Here is a 12,306-nt window from a genome sequence, read left to right on the forward strand (position 1 = left end):
AGCAACGCAGGCAAAAGACACACGATCTCAAGCACAGCATGAACAGACTGTACAAGCAAAAGTAAGAATAAATATGACAAACTTTACAATGACTAAAGAACTTCCTGGCGAACAATAGCAGACCATAGAATCAAAACAACGATTATCTTTTCATACGAGAGAGTTGTGCTGGATTGGACTCTTGACGCCAGTGGAGCTCGCTATTGCCTCTCTTCCTAAGCGCCATCGCTACGACTGAGCATTACTCCTAGCCGGACCCGCTTCGCGGGTCCCGCGGCGCTTTGCTTTGCTTTGGTGTGCACTGTGAGGGGAGCAGGTCTCGCTGAATCCTAGTGACGACTTCTGCACAGCAGGGCTGCGAGCGCGGCAGCAGCAGGACTACAGGATCCAAGAGTCTCTGCTGCTGACCTCACCACAAACACCTGGTTCCGCTCTCCCTGTTGGCCACACCCCCTTAATCCTCCCCGCTATACAAAAGTAGAACATCATCACCGCTGCGCAGTAGCGCGCGGGAGGGCGCCGGGAGAAGCCCTGGAGAAGGGCGGGACCGACTGTGACCGATTGAGGCTGGGCTGGGCCATTCCCCTTTAGCCTCGTTGTTTCAGGACTGATAGAGTGTTTAATGTTTACTGCTAATTAGCGGATTATATTGTGTTTCCTTCTTTCTTATTTTGTTTCTATTTTATTATTTATAAGGTGGTATCGCATATTTTCCCTCTAGACAAGATGACTACTAAGAAATTGAGATCTGGAAGAGTTTTAGTTGGTAGAGCTTGTTCCAAAACCAAATCTAACCCCTTGCGAAACAGAGATGGGTCAGCTTTACAATTAAAAAGTACATGTCAACTATACTCTTTATGGGATAAGGGTAAAGATAAAGTAGATCGGGAGGGGGCCCTCACTGAAAATATTAATATCAACAGTAAAGAACAGGTGAGAGACCCCCATGTTACTAAAAATGATAGTACCTTATTAGGTATCATTGCCCTGCCCCATTTAGAAGATATATTTTATAAGAACCAAGAGGAAGACCCCGTCCATCTTCCCGAAACCCAAGACAAAGCTGTAAACGTTGCAGATCGAGGTAACACCTCTGTTTTCCCTGTTATGGCTGTAGTACATAATCTTCCACCTCCTCTAAAGGCAGATCAAAAAATCCATCCTGGTACCTCTTTCTCTCTGCATATTCCCCCAGAGGACTATACCCTTCCCGATATAAACTTTGAGTCCCAGAAAGGATTAATTAAAGCACAGAACTCTATTATTTCACAGGATATTGTAGCTACTCCTAGGTTACATCTCTTTAGCAGTACCCCTTCAAAAAACTCTGAGTTTTCTACCCCTGAAATGAATTTATTTCCTAGCCCCACTCATATTCAAAATAAAGATCCCCTAAACTTTTATACACGAGAAGATAATGTAATATCTAACTCCTTATCCTCTTTAGAGCGGCTTATTTCATCTATTTTACAGCTTTTGGAAAAATTAGTTAATGGGTCAGATAACGTATTTGATACAGTAACCCTGATTTTAAAGGCACTGTTGAGTCACAATACAGGATTGAAAGGTGTCATCCATCCAAAAATAATTACTCCATCCAAAAATCTAAGTAAGGAAGGAAATAAGGAAGTAAACGTAAAAACAGCCCTTGAGGTATCTTTACCATCTGATCCCCTGGTTAAAGCTAACACTCATACTGCAGTTTCTTCTGAACCTTCCGTATATAGGAATAAGAACCCAATTAACGGTAATTGTGTAGCTCTTATTAGCCAGGAGATCGAGGCCTTATCATCTACGGAGGATAACTTGACTAATACTTTACCCCCTATTTTCCCCATTTTCATTCCCCAAACAAATAAAGAAACATTAAACCTCCCTGTTTTACCGGATAAAGTTTCTCCGTCAAAGGAGAAAAAACCTGAAATAACAGTATCTAAAAAACAACGATGCAAAAAAAAGAAATCCAAACCGTAGATTTTATAAAAAAAAGGCAAAGGAAAATTACTTTTGAATGTGAACAAGAGCCTTCTTTGGATAATTCCAATCCTGTGGATTTGGACTCTAATTCGTTACATGAGCAAGCGGGAACGCCAAAGTTGATCCCCTCAGAGATACAACAAGAATTTCTATCTCATATAAACCAACAGTACCTTGATGAGCAGATCAATTTGGTGAATGATCAATATTTAATTCCAATTATAGATCCCAAACCAAAATTAATTCTTAACCCTCAGGCTACTCCATTCTCAGATGTAGTTGCAACTGAATATGTATCTAAGACAGTGCCTAAGATTAGAGAAAATGTGGATACCTTTTTCCTTGATTTTATCCCTATTTTCGATCCAGATCTTATCCTAAATAGATCTGCACTAGTGAAGTGTTTCCATGAAATAGAGAGCCTAAAATTGATCCAATCTGCAGATCTAGATGTTGTAACACTATTAAACTCGGAGAATGGAAAGATAGCACGGGTAAAATTTTATTCCAAATTGGTAACAAATCACGTCCTACAATGGGCAGAAGAATTTCAAATAAGAGGAATAGATGTCGATCCTTTTATTCCGGTTAAAATAGAAAGCCAAAGACCCCGAAAAATTTTAACCTATCAGGGTATAAAATCCTGTCCTTCAGATGGTTTCTCTGTAGTGACCGAAGAGTTAAAAATACGTATATCAAAAAATGAGCGACAGGTGATAGTAAATAATCCGCTATCTATAAATCAAACTAGGGTAAAGGACGCCGATCTGGAGTGGAGTTGGTTGCCCGCTGTTCTATCAGATGAATCTGGTTTTAAACCTAGAATGAATTCTGATTTTTAACGATAATTTAAAAATAATATCGTGGAACATTGCTGGATTAATCCAGAGTGCCATAAAGTTGCCATTCTTGCATTCTTTAGAGGCAGACATTATCTGTTTGCAGGAAACATGGCTGGTAGGGAATTTCCCGGTTGTAAAAGATTATTATGTATTGGAGAGTAATGCCACTCCCTCTACAAGAGGCCGTGCGAAGGGAGGGCTAGCTTGCCTTTTGTCAAATAAAGTCAATTGGAATTATACCCATTATTTAGATTCGAACAAATTATTTCAAGCAATAACCTTAATACATTTTGCTAAGGATGCCCCCGAAAAATCACTTGTAATAATAAATGCCTATTTACCTCCAGATATAAATTATAATTCTGGTATTAAGATGATTTGTTCTTTTATATTAAATCTTCAGGAATCTACTTTCCCCCCTCATATTTTATTATTAGGTGACCTAAAAAGTAAAATATCAAATAGTGCCTTGGAGTTATTTAGGAATAAGGTAAAGGAGGAAACGTTCCTGATACCTAAAGCCATATTCCCAGAGAACATTAAAACAAATAAAAGAGGGAAACTAATCTTGGAGAGTATAGCCGAAGCAGATTGTATAATAATCAATGGAAGGCTTCCCTCGGATAGTCCTGCTCATCTTACACATAAATCAGGGAATGGTGGTTCGATCCTGGATTATGTGATAGTTGATAGTACCTTTTTTAGTTCTCTGAAGGATTTATTCGTACTTGTTACTGATCTTAGTGATCATAATGTTTTATTTGTAAAATTAAATGTAACATCTCCTCAAAGGGACCTATGGAATATCGGGGAGGACTTGTTGAACTTTAATAATAAAAAAGGGAAATGCTATTGGAATTCAGGGTCCATTAGAAGTTTGACCAATATATTAGAATATACAGCAGAGAACTTAATCTTATGGGAAGGTAGAGAGCTACTTTGTTTTGCGTCCCTTCTACATACCTTAAAATCTAAAGTTCAAAAGCTTCCATCAGGAAAGATAATTCCTAAAATTCCTTCTGATCTTCGTCATCTAAATACAGAAATAAATAAATTGGTTAGGGCCCAGTACCTCTCCTTCATTCCCAAACGTAGACAAAGAATATCCCTTTTTAGAAGAAGGAGAAAAAGAATAAAGGCTAGATAAAAACGGGAGAAAGAAGATGCCCTTTGGATTAAACTTTGTGAGGCATCTAAGAGCGGGCAGGCAAAGACCTTCTGGTCATTAATTGGAGAAGGATGTGGGGTAAGATCCAGACCCTCACCAATATCTATTAATGAGCAGACATGGGTAGACTTTATCCAGCATCTTTATAGCAGTAATGGTGAGAAGTTTGATTCCGGTAAGCTGCAGGAGGACTTGTTCCCATACGATCCTCCCTCTGAATTGGAAATTGTTGCCGCAATTAAAGCTCTGCGCTCTTCTGGTGCATTAGGCACAGATGAAATTCCGATCTCAGTACTAAAATCACATAGTACCTTATGGGGGAAAATTTTATATCCAGTCTTTAAACTTTGCTTTACCAATGGCACCGTCCCGTATTCCTGGAAAGGGAGTTTATTAATTCCTCTCTACAAAAAGGGGGCTAGAGATTTACCTCAAAATTACAGACAAATAGCCCTTTTAGATGCCACAGGCAAGGTTTTTACTAAATGTGTATTGAATTCTTTAAATGACTGGGTATCTGCGTCCGCAATACTTCCGTTAGAACAGACTGGCTTTAGGAAACAACATGGTACTTTAGACAACCTTACTGCTCTTCAAATCCTGGTAGAAAAATATGTTACAGTTCGTAGAGGAGGTGTATATGGGGCTTTCATTGACTTCTCTACGGCTTTTGATAAGGTGGACAGACCTCTGCTGTGGAGTAAGTTAATTAAATTAGAGATGCCCCCTAGTTTATTAAAGTTAGTTATTGCACTGCACAGAGACACCTGGTGCAGAGTATTAATGGGTGGTGAGAGAGGACTATCCAGGGTTATACCCACAAATAATGGACTTAAACAGGGCTGCCTACTGGCTCCCCTGTTGTTCTCGTTATATATTGCTGACCTCCCTAAGGCTCTATTATCATCTAGTAACGGTATTGCACCTGTTTTGGGGAGATTTCCAATAGCGTGCTTAATGTACGCAGATGATATTTTAATGTTGGACCTTACCCCAAAAGGTTTGAATGGCCGCTTACAAGCTTTGCTCTCCTACGCTGAGGCTCATTTTTTAAAAATAAATATTTTAAAAAGCAAAATAATGTGCTTTCGGGGAAGGAGAAAATCCAAATATGAAAATTATTACTGGTCCGTTGGGGGTGAAAGACTAGAAGTAGTCAAATCCTATCCCTTTCTCGGAAATATAGTCACAAGTAATTTAAATGAAAAAACCCACACTGAGAACAATAGCAGGAAAGCTCTTGCTCAAGGGAAGAGTCTTATCTCTCTTTACAAGGCGACAGGTAGAAGGCACTTTTCCATATTGCTCGAGGTCTTTCGAGCAAAAATCCCCGCATCCCTAATCTACGGACTAGAAATAGTAGATATGGCATGCTGGAATTTTTTGGACTCTACCGAAGGAAAAATATTACGCAACTTAGCCTCTGTAAATACTGCAAATTCTACGTCTTCGTTAAGACAAGAATTCGGTCTGCGTAGCTCTTGGGCACAGGCAGCTGCGAGTGTGGTGCGTTGGGTTTTTAATATAGCTGGAGGAATGCCTGGCACACTGAGGTACCTAATAAAAAATGAGCTGTTGGGTTCCTTTAATGTTTATTCTTCAATTGTAAGGAATTTCCGACAGGCTGTTACATTATTACAGCTAGATGAACAAGGCCTTTTTTCATTATCTACAGCCCAATTAAAGTTATCCTTAAAGTCTGCCTCTTGGGAGTTGAGTTTTAGAGTAGATAGTGGGACAAGTAAAGCAAAGAGAGGAATGTTCCCTATTGGTACATTTTGTGAAATAAAAAAACCCCAGCCATACTTATGCTGGAATCTCCCTCATGGAGTTAGGCGATTTACCCTTTTGTTAAGGTATAATTTACTTCCTCTGAACTGTCTTTTGTCCAAATGGTATGGTGGTTCAGATATCTGTGATTTTTGTAATTCTAATTCTCAGGATATGTACCATGTTATTTTTGTTTGTCCGGTCCTTATGGCATTATAGACGCAAATGGTTAAGACCTATGTGCCTTCAATTGGGTATTTTTACTGCTTTGGATTTTATTGAAGCAATGCTTAATCCTCCGAACGAAATGTTTTGTTTTAAACTGTTTCATTTTTTTAAATGCTTCTTAACATTATATTGATATTTTTATTTCTCTTCTTTCTTTTTTTTAAAAAGAAATCTTGTTGTTTTTTATTGAATTATTATGTGGACCTCAATTGAGTTCCGTTATCATAAATAAACAAACTTGAAACTTGAATCAAAACAACGCAGGGAAAAGGAACACAATTTCAAACACAGCAAGCACAGGATGTATAAGCAAAAATATAAACATATGTGACAAATTTACAATCACTAAAGAACTTCCTGGCAGGGTCTGAGAAGGAGGGAATTAGTTCTGAAAGTGTCTTTGGAATAAAAGAGATTTGAGGTCCGCTTTGAAGATCTGGATGGAGGTGATGGCACGGAGCGAAGGAGGAAGCGAGTTCCAGATTCTCACCGCATTACCTGAGAACGATTGTGCCAACGATTTTTCTCTTTTGAAGGAGGGGGGCTTAAGAAGGAACTTTTCCGCATTCCGAGAAGGTCTTGAGCCTCCAGACAGTTCCAGTTTATTCGCCAGATAGCGAGGGGAGGAAGAGTGCAAAGCTTTGTGGGTGATGCACGCTGTTTTGTAGATAGCTCTAGCCTCGATGGGAAGCCATCGGAGAGAAGACAGGATAGGAGTGATGTGATCACTTCGTTTGGACCCTGAAATGAAGCGAGCTGCTGAGTGGAGGACGGATTTGAAGGGGGAGAGGTGAGATTTGGGAAGGCCAGGAGAAGAGAATTACAATAGTCAAGTCTAGAGAGAACTAGCGATTGGACCAAGGTTTTTAGGTCATTCTCCGGGAAGAACCAACGAATCCCCCATAAAAGTCACAGTTGATAATGTGCGTTCTTGGCCATGGAGTTGATGTGTGAGATTAGGTTGAGTTTTTTTGTCAAGTATGACACCTAAGGATTTAGCGCAGTCCACAATGATGGGTTTACTGTTGAGTAGATTTGATTGATCCATCCAGGCTTGAACAGGAGACGGAGAGAGAGAGCTAGATATGAGGAGGAATTCCGTTTTGGAGGGATTGAGAATGAGTTGGTGAACTAGCATCCAGTTGTGAATAGTGTTGAGAGTAGAGCTGAGTAGTGAGAGATCATGAGGGGAAGACACCTTGAGTTAGATTTGGGTGTCATCCGCATAGAGATGGTAGAGGATTCCAGATTTGCTTAGAAGGTTCCCTAATTGTTCCAGATAGAGATTGAACAGAGTGGGAGCAAGGATAGAACCTTGAGGGATGCCTTGACCAACCACCAGTGGAGACGAGAGACTATTTGCAATCTTGATCATTTGGGATCTGTCTGAGAGGAAAGAGGCAAACCATTTGAGTACTGTGCCTTCCACGCCCATTCTCTGTTGAAGAATGTAAAGGAGGGTGTTGTGATTAACGGTGTCAAAAGCTGCAGAGAGGTCAAGAAGAATCAGAAGGCACGATTCCCCCGAATCGAAAATATGAGGCGCATCATCGATCACTTACAGCAAGGCTGTTTCAGTGCTGCAGTTTTGAATAAAGCCCGACTGGAACATGTCAAGGAGATTATTGTCCATAATGTGTTGGGAGAGTTGTTTTGCAACACATTTTTCTGGGATCTCTGAAAGAAAAGGGAGATTGGTGATGGGACGGAAGTTATTGAGGTCATTTGCATCTGCAGAGGTTTTTTTTTAGAAGGGGGGTAACCTATCCTGTTTTGAGGACAATTGGGAGGGATCCTTGACTGAGGAAGAGATTGACTAGCCTGGTTTAGTAGGAGAGAGTGTTAGTATAGAAATCAATGGCGATGCCACTGGGAATGGGGTCAGAGGAATAGTTGGAGGGTTTGGTTTCGCGGATGCATTTGAGGAAATCAACCTCTGAGATGGCGGCAAAGTTCTGCCAAGTGACTAAGGATTTTCGCTCCTCGATGGGGGTGGAGTGGGTGACCTGTTCCACCAGAGATTTTACCTTTTGATCGAAGAATATAGCGAACTCAGTTGCTTTCTTTGATGCATCCTCTGGCTTGATGGTTTGGGAGAACAATTTGGGTTTTTGATGAGGTCGAAAAGTTTTTTGGGTCTGTTTTTAGCTGAATCGAGGAGGGATCTGAAATGTGATGTTTTTCCTGGAAGATGTGTTTGTGGTATATGGATCTTGCTGAACGTAAAAGAGAGAGGTTGGGGGTGGATGGAGATTGTCTCCAGTGCTTCTCCAAGATTCTAAGGTTTTTCCTTTCATCATAGAGAGCTTTGTTGAACCAAGGAGCTGATGGGGTGGGTGTTTTCCTTTTGCTTTGGAGTGGAGCAACCTTGTCGATTTCGACTGCGAGGATTGAGAGGCAAAGGGGAGTGAGATCGTTGACATCCATATTGGGGTCTAGACTAGGTAGAGACTGCATAGCAGAATCACATAGAGTCTCAAGATCAATGATTTTTGTGTTGCGGAACCACGTATAGGCTCTTTTGGGTTGGCCGAGAGTTAAAATGTGTGAGAGGTGAAAACAGAAGGGAATGAGGAAATGGTCAGACTAGTCTACACGGATGGGTGAAGCAGTGGTAATCTGGTCTGATTTGGAAATCACAAGGTCCAGAATTGAGCCCTTGGCATGTGTAATTTCCGAGCAGTGTTGTGCAAGATCGTTAGCTGAAAGAAAGGTTGCAAGCTTGTTGGCAGCCGAGTCTTCCAAAGAGCCCCAGTGGAGATTAAAATCACCTAGGAAGATCTGCTTGTCGCTCTGTGAATATTGGTCAATAATGAAGTCGATGAATTCCTCCATGAAGGAAGTGCAATTACCAGGCGGGTGGTAGATGGTATGGAACCTGAAGGGTGTGCCATGATGAACTTGGAATTCTAGGGAGAGGCATTCAAAGGTGCGAAAGAGGGTAGTGGGAGAGGCTTTGATTTGGAGGGTGTTTCTGAAAATAATCGCAACACCTCCCCTGATCATGCCTGGTCTGTCGTTTCTGAGAATAGAGTAGTCAGTAGGTAACAAAAGATCAAATGAAGTGTGAGAGGAGTCATTAAACTAGGTCTCAGTGAGAAAGAGCATGTCGAGATTGTGGTGAGTGATGGTGTCGGAGATTTCCAGTTTGTGTTTGGTTGCAGATCTGCAGTTATGGAGCATACAGTGTAGCTCTGACGTAACTGTTTTGGTGATGTGTGTGTCTGGACTGATGAGGGGGATAGGGATTAGATTCTTGAATGAGGGTGCCCCCTTGAGGGAGAGGCTGGTAAGTTCTGACGGAAGAGATGGTCTGAATGGCAAATTGGGTAGAGTTGTTAGGAGAGACGAGTGTAGGGGAAATGACATTGATGGTCTTGTAGGTAGCCAATAGGTTGGTAATGTCTGTGGAGGATAGATTGTGGTTGTATCTATTGGGGCGCAGGAACAAGGAACTCCTTGGCAGGTTGTTCGGGGAGGGGGATATCTTAGCACATAGGATTGAAATGGACGCTTCAAGCAGGGAAATGGACGAGATGAGGGAATCAAGTTTAGTTTCCAGAGAGAGGCGTGCAGAGCACGGAGTGAAGGGTGGCTCAATGTTTAAGGGAGAGAGTGGCCTAGGCAAAGGAGGACGGGAGGAGGTGGGGGACCGGGGAGAGTATTGGGGTGCGAGGGTCGAAGGTGGGGCAGGAAGTGAAGTATGCAAAAAAGGGCAGTGGGCTGTGGAGGGCTGGGGGGAGATATGTGATGAAAGGGTCTGAGGGGGGGAAGGAAGGTGGTAGAAAGGAGTCAATGGAGTTACTGAGATATTTTTACTGGTGTTGAGCAGAGGTGAAGAATAGAGGTCAAACCTAGAAGGAGAAAGTTGAGAAGGAGAAATGGATGGCTGGATGAGGAGGGGGGGGAGTGGGGTAATGGGAAGGCCATGGATACGGTGAGGTGAGAGGAGAAGGGGTTGAGCAGGGAGAGGAGGGAGGGAGGTCAAAGGGAGGCCACATGAGTGGGGAGAAGAGAGAGGGTGCAGGCCAGGTACCATGGGTAATGAAAGGTAAATGTAGGGGTAAAAGCACCAGGCAGAGTGGGGGGGGGGGGTTGAGCAAAATGAAATTTGTGGGAGGAGTGAGGGGCTGAGCAGTCAAAGGGAGGGAAGAGGGAGGAATTACCAAGAGGGGAAACAGGGTTGTGAAGCATAGGGGGGAATGTAAGAAGAGGAGAGAAGGGGGTGAGATCAGTGGGAGGGAAGATGATGGGATTACGAATAAGGGAGGCAGGGATGTGAGGCATGGGAGGGGGGAGAGAAGGTTGTAGAGAGATGGGGGATGTGAGAACAGAATTGAGGGTACGAGGTAAGGGGAAGAGCGGAGAGGGGTGAGGAGCAGAGGGGAGGGAGGGTAAGTCGAGTTGATCGGTAGTTCAGATTGTAAGAAAGGTGGATTAAAAAGGGGGGAAATGGGAAGTTATAGGGGAGTTAGGGGGTGAGAGAAGGCAGTGGAATAGTAGGGAGATGCAGGATGTAGGGGTGAAGTGGGGTGTAAAGCAGATGAGGTCAGGGGAAGGTCCAGTTGGGAAGGTGGCAGGAGGGGAGGGAACGAGAAAAGGGGGGGGGGGAAGCATCAACCTGTGACTCTCGGGAGATCGGTCTGAAGTAATGTGTAGGGGTCAAGGGGTGTGAAAGGGAGAAAGAAGACAAGTTAGAGGAAGTGTATATGTTTTATATTTCTTCAAGGTGAACCAGACACCCCCCCTTTAACTGTTTATAAAGTAAACGTAGACTTAAGCTTTGAAAAATAAACAAAAATTGCAGATAAGTAAGGCAATGTTTTATTTTTCTGCAAAACGCACCATTTCCACCTCAACTCTTAAATCGTATCCAATTATAAACATGACAAGCGGACTTATGCCCAGTCTATCACTCACCTAGGGTCTGAGATGCAAAGCCCAACATCTAAGAATTATTTTAATAACAACAATTTGCATGCCACAACTACAGTTGTGAAGATCAGCTCCCCAATAAAAGAAAAAGAAATACATTGCAATAAGGTTGGTATATTTAATTCTAATTTTAACAGTGCCAGTGGAAATAGGTCCAAATTGACCACATATTTCTGGACTAAGACTGGTCAATAAGATAATATGATTGAAAAAATCCTTGTTGGCATGGTCACTTGGTAAAACATCTAGAGTCCGATAAGAACTGGGATGAGACTATAACATCAGCTGGCCTAAGTACCAATAAACTACCACCTGCATCTGGGAAACAGCATTATTCAACAGTTCTAGTGATTAATCCGGAGCTCACTACCCGCATGAATGACCAATTTACCAACTATAGTAATTTAGATCCTGATGCCCCATCATTCAACATGAGTGCGGATGGAGACTGGGGAAGCACCTAATGTGGTCTCACTCTCCTGTAGTCATCCTAAGAACCACAAGACGTCCTAACTACATTTAGCGTATTAACACTGTTGTCCTCTTATCTTTGATTTCAAAGACTGAAAATCAAAAGATCTATTAATGATAATTTGTATATCAACTCAGTCATTATATAACTATATGATCAGACTATCTTGAACATCCCAAATCTGGATAGACAAAATATAAGAGAAATGATAAGCCTTGTTAGCAACACAGGTCTCTAAAATCAACTATCCTTTGATCTCAAGACATAAAAACGGATCATCAGCCAGTACCTCTCAGAGGCATAATATCCCTATAAAAGTTCTCGTTCTTTAACGAAGCTGGCCAATTAGTGGCTAGCATGGCCAGAGCCATTAAATGATGCATGTTTTAAAACTGATTCTCCAAAGTTCAATGAGTTTGAAACCACTCTCACCAGCTCTCTCCACTCAAGATTCCAGATGTAACCACACTAAATGTTGTCTTCTCTAATTCGCATCTTAAAACCGGTTCCTGGAATAGTGCTGGTATTGAAAGACAACTAAAATATAGGAGTAACGTTGTCTAATTTTACATTTAACAACTTTGCAACATTTGAAACCTATGCATCAGTAGTATCAAGTGGCAGACCCTGGGGGGGCCTCCTCACATTGGTTTATTCTGCATCATGTATACACAGGTCAAAATGGAGTACTGACTTAAAATTCATACTTGCCATTTTGATTGAGTCCATATATGAGTCAATATTTTAACAGAAAGTATTTAATTCTTAATGTTTCTTTCACTCTATAATTTTGTAAAAATAATGAAAATTTAAAACCAGTCTTGTCCGAAAGTGAATATCTGATTGATAAATATTTTAATACTGGCGATTCTCATTTAATAAGTATTCGCTACATTAATGTGTGTATACCAAAA

Source organism: Lissotriton helveticus, chromosome 7 (assembly GCF_964261635.1).
Source record: "Lissotriton helveticus chromosome 7, aLisHel1.1, whole genome shotgun sequence".
NCBI lineage: Eukaryota > Metazoa > Chordata > Amphibia > Caudata > Salamandridae > Lissotriton > Lissotriton helveticus.